Source organism: Etheostoma spectabile, chromosome 2 (genome assembly GCF_008692095.1).
Source record: "Etheostoma spectabile isolate EspeVRDwgs_2016 chromosome 2, UIUC_Espe_1.0, whole genome shotgun sequence".
In the NCBI taxonomy this organism is placed as follows: domain Eukaryota; kingdom Metazoa; phylum Chordata; class Actinopteri; order Perciformes; family Percidae; genus Etheostoma; species Etheostoma spectabile.
The window spans coordinates 11,949,457-11,960,314 of record NC_045734.1 but is presented as its reverse complement, the minus strand read 5'-3'; the positions used below and the strand labels follow the sequence as shown (position 1 = coordinate 11,960,314).

At 37.1% G+C, this 10,858-nt stretch overlaps 1 protein-coding gene and 1 long non-coding RNA gene across 4 annotated transcripts in view; both read left to right on the top strand.

Annotated features, from left to right (window-relative positions):
• Window positions 1-2,676: 2,676 nt before the first annotated feature.
• The window catches only part of acsl1a (acyl-CoA synthetase long chain family member 1a), a 20,565-nt gene continuing 12,383 nt past the window's right edge, over window positions 2,677-10,858 (top strand). Inside the window, exon 1 of one of the 3 annotated variants that reach the window (XM_032531507.1) lies at window positions 2,677-2,764. The gene's annotated coding sequence lies outside the window, so the exon portion shown is untranslated. Of the gene's footprint in view, window positions 2,765-9,146; window positions 9,306-10,858 lie in introns of those variants that run through there. The other 2 variants (XM_032531518.1, XM_032531499.1) reach the window with 2 other exon arrangements.
• Window positions 6,409-10,858, top strand: part of LOC116699793 (uncharacterized) — a 19,431-nt gene continuing 14,981 nt past the window's right edge. The window contains exons 1-2 of the long non-coding RNA XR_004334505.1: window positions 6,409-6,419; window positions 8,083-8,089. This is a non-coding gene — a long non-coding RNA (uncharacterized LOC116699793). The remainder of the gene's footprint in view (window positions 6,420-8,082; window positions 8,090-10,858) is intronic.

The window sequence follows — 10,858 nt, the reverse complement described above, 5'->3', positions numbered from 1 at the left end:
ATATATATATATATATATATATATATATATACATACACACACACTGGCTTGAGAAAGTTTACACACTCATGCTAAAGTTGATTAAAAAGAGTAACAAAACAACATGGAAATTGATCTTTATGCCTTAATTCAACAAATTTAGAAAAATCCAACCTTTTAAGGAAACCAATCTAGGATACTATGCATCCTGATAAAGTTCCTTTGCCCTTTGAAATTAAAATAGCCCCATATCATCACACACCCTTCACCATATCTAGAGATTTGCATGGTGTTATTTCAGCTAGCTTTATAGCTGGTTTGATTTGCATTGAGAGATGATCTTATGGAAAGTTTCCCATGCCTATCTCTATGTATCGTGAATGGTATGTGATTATGTGGGGCTTTTTTACATCCAAAGGCCAAGGGCACTTTTAATAAAAATACATAAATATATATCTTTTTTTCTGATCTGTTATTGCACTATGAACCACCCAGGACAGGTCTGCTTGTTGTCCCCAGAGTCAGGGGACAAAACAGGAAGAAGGAGCAGTCATTATTAATTTTATACTGAACTGTGAATTTTAGTCTTGTATTTTCTCTTTTATTATTTGTATTTGTCAATATTTTTATTTATTTTTAATTTCCTATCTTGCTCTTTGCTTTTTAATGTTGTATGTAAAGCACTTTGAGTTCCCCTGTGCTGAAATGTGTTATATAATAACGTTGCCTTGCCTATGGTAAATGAAATTAGCTAGCCCCACCATAGCTGCAACATTAAAGTGACAAAGCCAAGACAATAATGCATCAATAATTTTTATCCACTTATATAATGTACATTATTCTGAAATAGAACATTCTGCAAAATGAGTACTTTACTTTTAGAAATGTAAGTAGGCTAAATGTATTTTCAGTACTTTTGCTTCAGTAACATTTTGACTCCAGGAATTTTAATTACAGCGTTCCTGCATTGTGGTATTGTGCAACTTCTGCTTAAATTAATGATTAGAGTACTTCTTTCACTACTGTTGGGTAATTTAGTCCAGTGGTTCTCTACTTAAAGGTAGGGCCCCTTCAAAGTGGCACAAGATAAATCGTGAGGATTGTGAGATGATTGGTCTATAGCCACGACGTTCCATTTCCGGGATTGCTCCGGTGCCACCAGAAATTCCGCCAGATGTCACTATTTTCGGCCGGATGTCCGTTACCTTCCGCTTTCTTTGTGTTGTAATTTTAAACTCCGGTTGATTTCTGAGGACTATGGTTAACTGCTCCTGAGATCTCGGGTAAATCCAAACAGCTAGCTAGACTATCTGGCGAAATTGAGTTTTCTGTTGCACCAAAGTATTACACCAAATATTTTTGCAGCAGCACCGTGGCTCCGTCTGGCGCTTAGCACCACCCAAGATGTTTGTGATTGGTTTAAAGAAATACCAACAAACCAGAGCGTGTTTTTCTCCCGTGCCGTGTGGACTGGCCAGACCCTCCTCTGAAGGGCTGTGGAGGAGGGTCTGGTAATGCGAGACTATCAGATAATTAATTGAGGTATGGAAAAAGAAATTTGCATTCATGATTTTCGTAATCTTTGATATTGTTGTGAAACAATGAATCATGTTGGTACTCCTTCACTATAAAAGGGTCCCAGTTACCGCTCAACACAGGGTTGCTCCACAAAGTCAACACTGGTGGAACTAACTACTACAACTACTCCCCATTGATATCAGGACAGCAGGAACTCTACACAGCTTCCACTGGAGACTGAAAACTCATCTGTTCAGACTGCTTACATGAAGCGTGCACTTGTTGGGGTTGTGCCCACATGATTGAATGGACTTATTGTAAGTCACTTCGGATCAGCTCAATAAATGTAATGTCATTTTTGGGTCTCAAATAACCCTTTGAATTAAACTATCTGAGACTGAGACATCTGAAACACATGACAAGGGGCCGGGGGGATAGCCAGATCCTTTATGTAAGTAAAACTAATACTAGATCAGCGTGAAAATTACTCTGTCACAACAAGTAAAACTCCAGCATTGAAAATCTTACAAAAGTAAAGTATTTTCATCAAAATTTACCACACTTCAAAAGTAAAAATACAGTATAATAGCCCATTTAATAGTATTTCATACAGATATAATTAGATAATTGTTACTAATAGTAATAGCTTAATTTGAACTATTTTAATTTGGGCAGTTATAATTGGGTCTTAAAACCTTCTTAAAACAAGTGAAACATCTGTTTCAAGAAATGACTGCATCTAGAAACAAAAAAGGTATGTTGCTGCACTAGAATTATGAAAAATGAACCTTCATTTTAGAAAATACATGAAACTAATTGATTTGCATTGAAAACAGGCTGGGATATTCTTACTGCACTGGCTGATTTTTTGATTAAGTGGTGATACCGGAAGTACTGTAGTTACTCCCTCCTGGAATGTAAGTACGTAGTATAGAGTAGCTCTACAGCATACAGTTATACATTTTTAAATTGTCATTGAAAAAAGATTTAAAGATACCAACATTGCAGACATGTACTCCACACAATGGTACAGAGAAACAAGAATGTGTATTTACATAATAATAAATAAATATAACATAGATAGCTAAATAAATATGTACAGATACATATTTGTCACAATACATTGACCAATGACAGCACACCTCTCAAACTTTAGACAAATCAACAAGTGTGGTCGCTCCTGATTGGCTGAGTGTTAAACGTAGACCCGCTGCTTCCTCTGTTGCTTCCTCAAGACTCAAGTCTCCGGATCTGCTGCTGCTCGCAGGTCGGTGCCAATATTTCCCCACCTTCTGCCTTAATTGTCCACGCGTACATTAGCGTCCACCAGCTTAGGCCTGTGTATTTTTTGTTCAGAGGTTTGTTAAAAATATGATGCTGTAACGAGCCATCGGGAAATATGCTGCTCTTCGCTCATTGTTGCGTTAACAGACCAGAGTCAAGCCACATTTTGTATATGTTCTCGGCATCATATATTTATTTCCGTTTAATCTTTTATGTTTACATGGACGGCGTGTTCAGTCAGTGTTATGCCTTCAATCAGAATAATGTGCTCGTCTCCCTTATCTGTCGGTGTCGCCGAGAATCCCCGTGAATGTCCAAAGCTGGTCCTCTGTAATAACGAGAGATGGACACGTAGCATCTGATCAGACGCCGGGTGTGAAATAATAACGATACTTTGGAAAGTTTTTGTTGTTGTTGTGTTTATCCCTGCCTCACCCGCTTTGTGTGCAACTGGCCTTTACACTGACGCCATTGTTATAAAATAAGATTACAACGAGGATAAAACAGGAACAATGTCCCCATTATCAAGCGCATGTAGTGGCATCGCCCGCCATATCTTCTTAGTTCATGTGTGTGCTTGTAACCTCAAACCAGTCAGCGTTGGTCTAGAACACATGCTTGGCACACTGATGGTTTGGTTTTTCAGGTTCAAGCCACTCCTGTTCTTTTATTCAAAATGTCATTGGCAATCTTGTTTGAGTTGTGTAATCCATCACAGGAAACATTAAGGTATGTATTTCTTTAGGAAAGGTTACAGTTAAAGTATAAAGTATCGCAGTATAGGCTTTTCTTATGAATCAGCATTGCTGGATTTTTAAAGATTTTCTTTATATTTGGGAGTTTGAAAAACCTTGTCATATCAGCTGATGTTCTGTTTTTACATGGATACCAAAACAAACATGCTTGCTAAGGATTCCTAAGATTAGTTGTGTTGTAGCAATGATTATGTGGAGATCAGAATCCGAATTATTTTGAATGTGCACACATACAAGGAATTATGGAAACAAATGGGTGCCCGAGGTGTAGGAAAGTATGCATTCAAAAATGTAATTTATATGCATGTGATCAACAAAAATGTAAAGTAGACCTAGCCTATATGTCATTTGTGCAATACATACATGATGAATGCAGTACCACATTCACATTCAATTACTTCAAGCTTTACAGATTCAAAATCGATTTCTAGAATTCCAAAAATCTGTAATTTCATTTCATCATCAATTTTTTTTTTTCCCGTTTTGAACTAGCGTTTATACTATCACTTGGGAAAAGTAACTACATTTACATACTGTGAATCGCTTTTTAAATTGAGAATTGTTTTTGAATCGGGACCTTTTCTGAATCATGCACCCTTACCGCATATATTAGAGAGACAGACTTATATTTAAAAAAAAAAAAAAAAATATATATATATATATATATATATATTTTTTTTTTTCTGCTATTTACTCTCCAATTAAAGTTAGACAACATATGGCAAGACACAGCTTGTACTGTGGAGGTTTATGAGTCTCATCTTGTTGTAATTGAAGTGTAGGATGTTGCAGCAGATCATAACTGAAGTCTTGAGCCGTTTTTTTATGGTAAACTTCCCCTTACTGGAGTCTGTGGAATGTATCTCGACTGGCTGTCGTTTCCCTCCTTTTACAAACGGCATTTTTAAAACACTAGGTAATGCTCTTTTGTCAATTTTGTGTGCAGTCACATGCATATTTACACTACAGACATGGGTTGATTGACGTGACCATGCAGAGACGGAATCATGTGTTTGCCCTTGAGTACAGCAGGAGCTTTCATTACAGCAAACAGAGAGGGTGGTTTTGTGCTTTAGGAGCTGACTGTCACCCTGTTGTCACTCTGCTTTGGCCAGTTGAGAAAACCAGCACCAGCTTGTCTGCGTGTTTTGGGGCTGATAGCAAGCAACTTGATGTTTGTTTACACAACAATCAATAGCCGCTCTGAGTGAGACCTTTCTAAAGCAGAAATTTCAGCTCATGGCAGAATTTGGAAAAGTCATCCCAACCAAATTTCACTGATGTAACTTCATTTACTGACTAAAGTGTATTCAAAAGAATCATGTGAGAGCAGCAACTTGGGGTTCCGTCTTAATGAACCAACCTCAAATTATCATGCTTCTGCTTGGAGGGTTAAGAGAAGAATTACTTGCTGTGTGAATGCTGTTTCTCTAAAATGATTTTCCAGTAAAACCATTACAAAATATATATATATATATATAGAAAATATTAGCTAATTAAAAGAAATCCTCCCATTCTGGGAAGATAAAATGCAATTAATGAAATAGTTCCCCCCAGAGTATGATGATTCCTATTTTGAACCATTTTGTACAGTATTCAGGCTCATCCAGTCAACAATCATACTTGCTTTTATTGAGCATAATGTCTTTTCAGGGGCTAATACAGTATTTTACAGTGGTATCACTAAAAGTGCCTCTCGTTTCATTGAACATGGCTACTAAAAAACTGATTAGCTCATCAACAAAATAATAATAGCCAGCTATTATAATTGATTCATTGTTTAAGTCATGTTCAAGCCAAAATGGCAATCATTCCCTTAGTTTTGAGGATTTGTTCAGAATGTGTGATGGTAAACTGCATATGTGGTGGTTTGGGACAGTTGGTCTTACAAAACACACAATAGGAGGTCACAAGATAAGATAAGATTAACCTTTATTGATCCCCAGCAGGAAATTTGTTTTTTGCAGCAGTAGAAGGACATAAATAAATACAGATATGTATAAATAAGTAAATAAATAACAAAAGGTTCATAAACCTAAATAAGAATAGCATAAAAACAAAAACTATGTAAGAGCATTTGGAGACAAACTAACAGTTGTGTGACTATTAGCTGTAGAGTCAACAGGTCTATGTAAACAGTGTACACAAGATTAGACTATGTCATTCTGACTTTTTTTTCTGGACTAAATGCCTGAACAAATAATTTAAGAAAGTAATGGTCACATTTATGTGATGAAAACAGTTTTATAGCAGTTCTTATGGTTTTCATTCAAAGTTACTAAAAATGACCTCAGAGGAAGAGCAAATGGCTCAATGTCACCCTGTTTAGCAGAGCTATGTTTTTTACAAGTTGGTGGTGGTGGCGTGTAGAAGTCTAGCAATGCAACACACAAAGACAGTAAAAAAAAAAAGAATACTGCTTGCTAGTAAACGGTGTACCATTTAAAGTGTTTTGAAAAATCTGCTTTGCAAATGTTTGCTTTGTAATGCAAATAAAGACAATTGTAAGACGTTAAGGAAATGCACAATGTAGTATCAATACATCTAAAGATCCCTTTTGTTTCTGAATGGGAAAATACTTTTAATGAAGGTCCAGAGGGACGGAAATGTTTGTTTTCGTTAATTAATGGTGACGCTATATGCAAGAGCAGGGTGCGGGATTTTCCTTTTTTCCAAGTTTGTGATATTTTCCAATGCACCTGCACAGAATAATTGTTGGATGTGCGAATATTTCTTTGAAAAGTTTCCGAACAAGACACATCCGACCTTTCATTTAGATATTCTGCCCAGATTTTTACTGTGACTCGTGCACAATAATTTCAAAACAACAGCACGTTTTCTTTCACCTACAGTGTAGAGGTCATGCGCCTGACTGCTGTGTTGGTAGCTGTTGACCTTTGTTCCACTTCACAAATCCCATCCTCCACCCTCACTCTCCCCTACATTTCTCCACTGTGAGACCATGTGACTGGGAGTGTGCGATTTCACTAGGGAGGTCTGGACCTGCAGTCTTGTGCATGGTATTCTTGTGCAAGGTCAGCCTTTGTGTTCTTTGGGTTGAATGTCACTGGAGGATGGACACAAGTTAGGCAAAGGGGTCAAGCACATAAAAGTTGTCCCACTGAAGCCACATGAGCTTCAACAACCATCGGGCATAGCCATGCATTGACAAACATATGCTCTCAGAGGGTTTTGGGTGTCTCTTCCTGTTCACACTTTTACAGCTTCCTATTAGAGTGTCACTTATCAGGAGAAAGTGGTCTGTCGGTTGTCAGAGAGCATCCTCATGCTATGTCTCTGTAAACCTAGACAGGAAAATATTGAGTCATCCTTCAATTTAGATTAATACCCTCAGGGCGTGCTGTACTATTTGTAAAACCGTTGAATTATCAATGAGGTAATGCAGCTGGACTGAAGCAGATTCAACAACAGGATCTTAATGAATCAATAATGTATGATTTTTCAGTTGTCAACATTTTGCATTTTTCAGAATCAATAGTGAACTGCTGTATGTGGTTATTGCCTGAACACATTTGGTTTCAGGTTTAAAATAATGGTTTGGCCTTCCATTTTTCTGTATTGGGCAGAACATGTGTAATGGACAATTAGTGAAATAAGCCTACAACATGCTACTGATTATTATTTTTGTGATCCCTTAATCTGCTACGGCGGCTTACTGCCACCGTAATAAAGTCCTTTTCACTACATACCCAATTATTTGGAACTTTCTTGCTATAACATATTTATTCAAATTTATTTAAACCCAAAACTTTCTCCATATATGATCTTGATTAAACAAGAGTCATTTCTTGCTCTAACATGATAAGTTGGTATGTTGTTATAACCATAAACTTCCACGTTTAAATTAGGAAAATGTCCAGTCTGTGACTAAATTGAATACACTGTGGCAAACTGACATTAACTGATAAATATTGTTTGACTACATTTTGTTTCATAATCTGACTGAGACAAGTATCTTTCATGATTTATACTTCCTAACAGGTTATTGTCCAAAACACAAATCTACTCCTTTTCTGTTCATATAAGACAAAAAAAAGGGTTCTATTCAGCTGTTCATGACCAGTTTGTGCAGATTCATCTAACAGTTGAGAGAAAGCTGTGGAAGTGACCATCTTGTCAAAATGGGATTAAGTAAAGTGTGTTAAAGCGCTCCATGTGTTAATCCTCCTGTAATTATATTGTAATAAGGAGCTTAAATCATTTAACCTTGCTGCTCAGTTTTGTTTTTGTTTTTCTTAGCTTTTTTCTATTTGCGCCATTCCGCGAAAATAAACTTTAATATTTTTTAGGAAATCAAGTGTGACTGACCAACCATGTGTTTTTTTTTTTGTAACTTCCTGGCAGTGGTTTCAAAACCACAGCTGTAGTCTCTCTCAAGCTGCAGTCTTGATGTTCTGTTATGTGTCAAATGAACCAGCTGCCCTTTCCCCCTGTTTTTTCCAATGTCTTGTATGTGCCCGGGTGTGGGGTGACTGGCGAGCTGGCTCTGTCATTGGCTTGTCATCTTCCCAGTCCAAGTATGGAGAGCAGAGGTGGTGTTGGGGGGGATTGTTGCATTACCTTTTTCCTTTTAACAACTCTTTCTAACTTCATAATGCATATAATTGTTAGTTGCAGCAAATTTTGTTCATATCAAACAGAGAAACACAAAGACATTTTGATATTTATAAAACTGCAAGTAACCAAGTTGTAATTTGAAAAATCCATTATAAACACTATATTTTTCTTTCTGTTTATAGTATCCGTAAAATCCAGATAATATCCAGAAAATTGTCTTTAAGGACATATACATTGATATCATGACATACAATTACATATACCATGATAGCATTTTAACAGGATTTTTCTATACCACCCTGCCACTGTTTTGTCACTGTAACATGTTTCTGTTAAAATCAACAAACATCCATGTGTATTTTGCTTGAAACAGTCATGACTGGTTACACTTGTTCACTTTTGGGCTTTTTACCTTTTACCCTGTCTTTGTTGTTGCACACACGTTCCGCAGTGTATACATCCCCACGTCCACATTTTACCCACAGTTTACATGTCTCAGTTGAAGATGCAAGAAATTAAAGTGTAGATCGTCTCTCAACTGTTGTTAATTAACTGGAAATTATAACTATTCATCTTAGACTCTAAGGAATGTGCACATATGCTCAGGTTCAGTTTAGTCAGTGTTAGTGCTCCCATACTCTGGAATATCAGTATACAAGGACAATTTGTCAACATATCTATTATGTAGAGTACAAAGAGCTTCTTGTAATCAGTGTGTAAATCTTTGTTCGGCTATAGCTTCACTAGTTTGGATGCTCGGTAACACAAGAATTGCACACACTGTTACAAGATAATGTATGATAAGATATTGGTCATTTTGTCTTGAATAAACATTACTGAAAAAATGTTAAAATCACTTAAATTGGCGATGACTTCAGTCTGAATTCTGGTTGTATTTGTGGCCACCATTACTTTTAAACTAGTTTTACACATGCAGACAGACACAGGCACAGAAACACTTAAATGTCTATATTGCTCCAGTGAGTGGGTGCTTTTGCCTCACGCGTCTGTGTTTCTGTTTGAGAGGGGCGGGTTTTAGCTATTCATAGTTGTGAGAACCTCAGAGGTGTATTAGAGGTCAGTGTGAGTCCTTCTAATAGCAACTGCTGCCTGTCAGGGCCTGTCAGATAACTGTAGCTCTCCGCCTTTGGACACAGTCTGTACTTTTCTTCATATACACACTGTGGGACTGTGAGTACAGAGATTTATTATATCTTCATTTGTCAACAATCATTGCTGAAGTTTTTTTGCAATATCCATTTCACTTCATTGACATTGGTCCTGGTGATGACACACTGAGGTGGGCTATCATCTTGTCTTTTATAATGGCTAATAGGAACACCTGTAAGACTTACTGTAGTGGAGAATTTGTGAGGTTTGTGAGTTTTTTTTTAATGCTGATTTCTTGATTTTGTGTATTTAATTTTTTATAGAGCATACATAGAACCAAACAGCTTTAATGAATCTTGCCAGTGCTTTTTGTTTTATATTTAAATATATAAATTAAGGAGTTAATTTCAGTAATGTCTTTTGATTGTGTTCATCTTTCTGCACCTTCAACCATTTACTGTATTTACAGTAAGTTGTCATAAAAAAGTAACTTGTTTGGGAGCATTTCTACAAAACTTTGGCACTGGTCCCAGTTGCCATAGGCCTTGTGGTAATTATAGAAGTAGGTGAGAAGTCCATTGTTACCTACTGTACTGTGTGTGGCAATTGTATACCTACAGGACAAAACATACCAGACCAGAAAGTCTCACTTCCCTTCAGACGATGAGTATAGTAGCGTTTGTGTACAGCGTCTGTGGTCGTTTCCAATCTTGGAAAAAGTCTGTCTTTGTTGCCAAAGCTTTTGAATGGGATGGCAAATCTTCCTTTTGTATGCATTGTTAGTGGTATAGTGCAGAACAAGAACGATGGCGAACGTATAAGTACTTTCAGAAGCATATTTGACTTAAAGGTCTAGTTCTTTTAAACAACACATTACTGCTACTGTACTATTTAATTTTGTGCTCTGAATGATAATCTTTATGCATATCACTTCAGGAACTTTATATACTACTTTTATAGGAAGGCATAAGACAAGAAAAGCTGAACAAGAAATGAGATTCGCTGAAAAAGGAAATCAATTAATGATTACAAATACGGATGCACAGATGCATCGGCTGGACATTGGAATCGGCCAATCTTTGCCCTATTTACTGTCATCGGCTCATCGGCAAATAAGGTGACAGGCACAGATGGCAGTAGCTGATGTTTATCAATTTTGCTGCTTTAATGTTGTGTTAATTGGTCTGACTCATACGAGAATAGCCTATACCCTTATTCATTAATTTGATTTAATTTCATGTTTATTTGAATAGGGACAGATGCTTAGACATGGACATTTGTGCAACACATCTCCAATGTACAGCATCACAGCATTCATAGCTATTGCTATTTTCCAATGCCCCTGCCAATAAAGAATGTCCCTGTGACGTTTCAAGTGTACACCGATTATCTTAAAGCTAATAAAAACCAGAGAGGTGACCTGGAGGCCAAGAGAGCACAGATTGACAGAGCAACCCAGCCTATGTTAACTACAGCATTCGAGAAGGTGAAACTCCATGGACAGCGTAGCTTATTGACACAGGGTAACTATGACTTAACGGTTGCCTTCAGCTTGATAGGTAGGTAGGTAGTAACGGCGGGCCCAAGTGTGTGCTGGTAACCACCACACCCACACCCACACCCACACCCACACA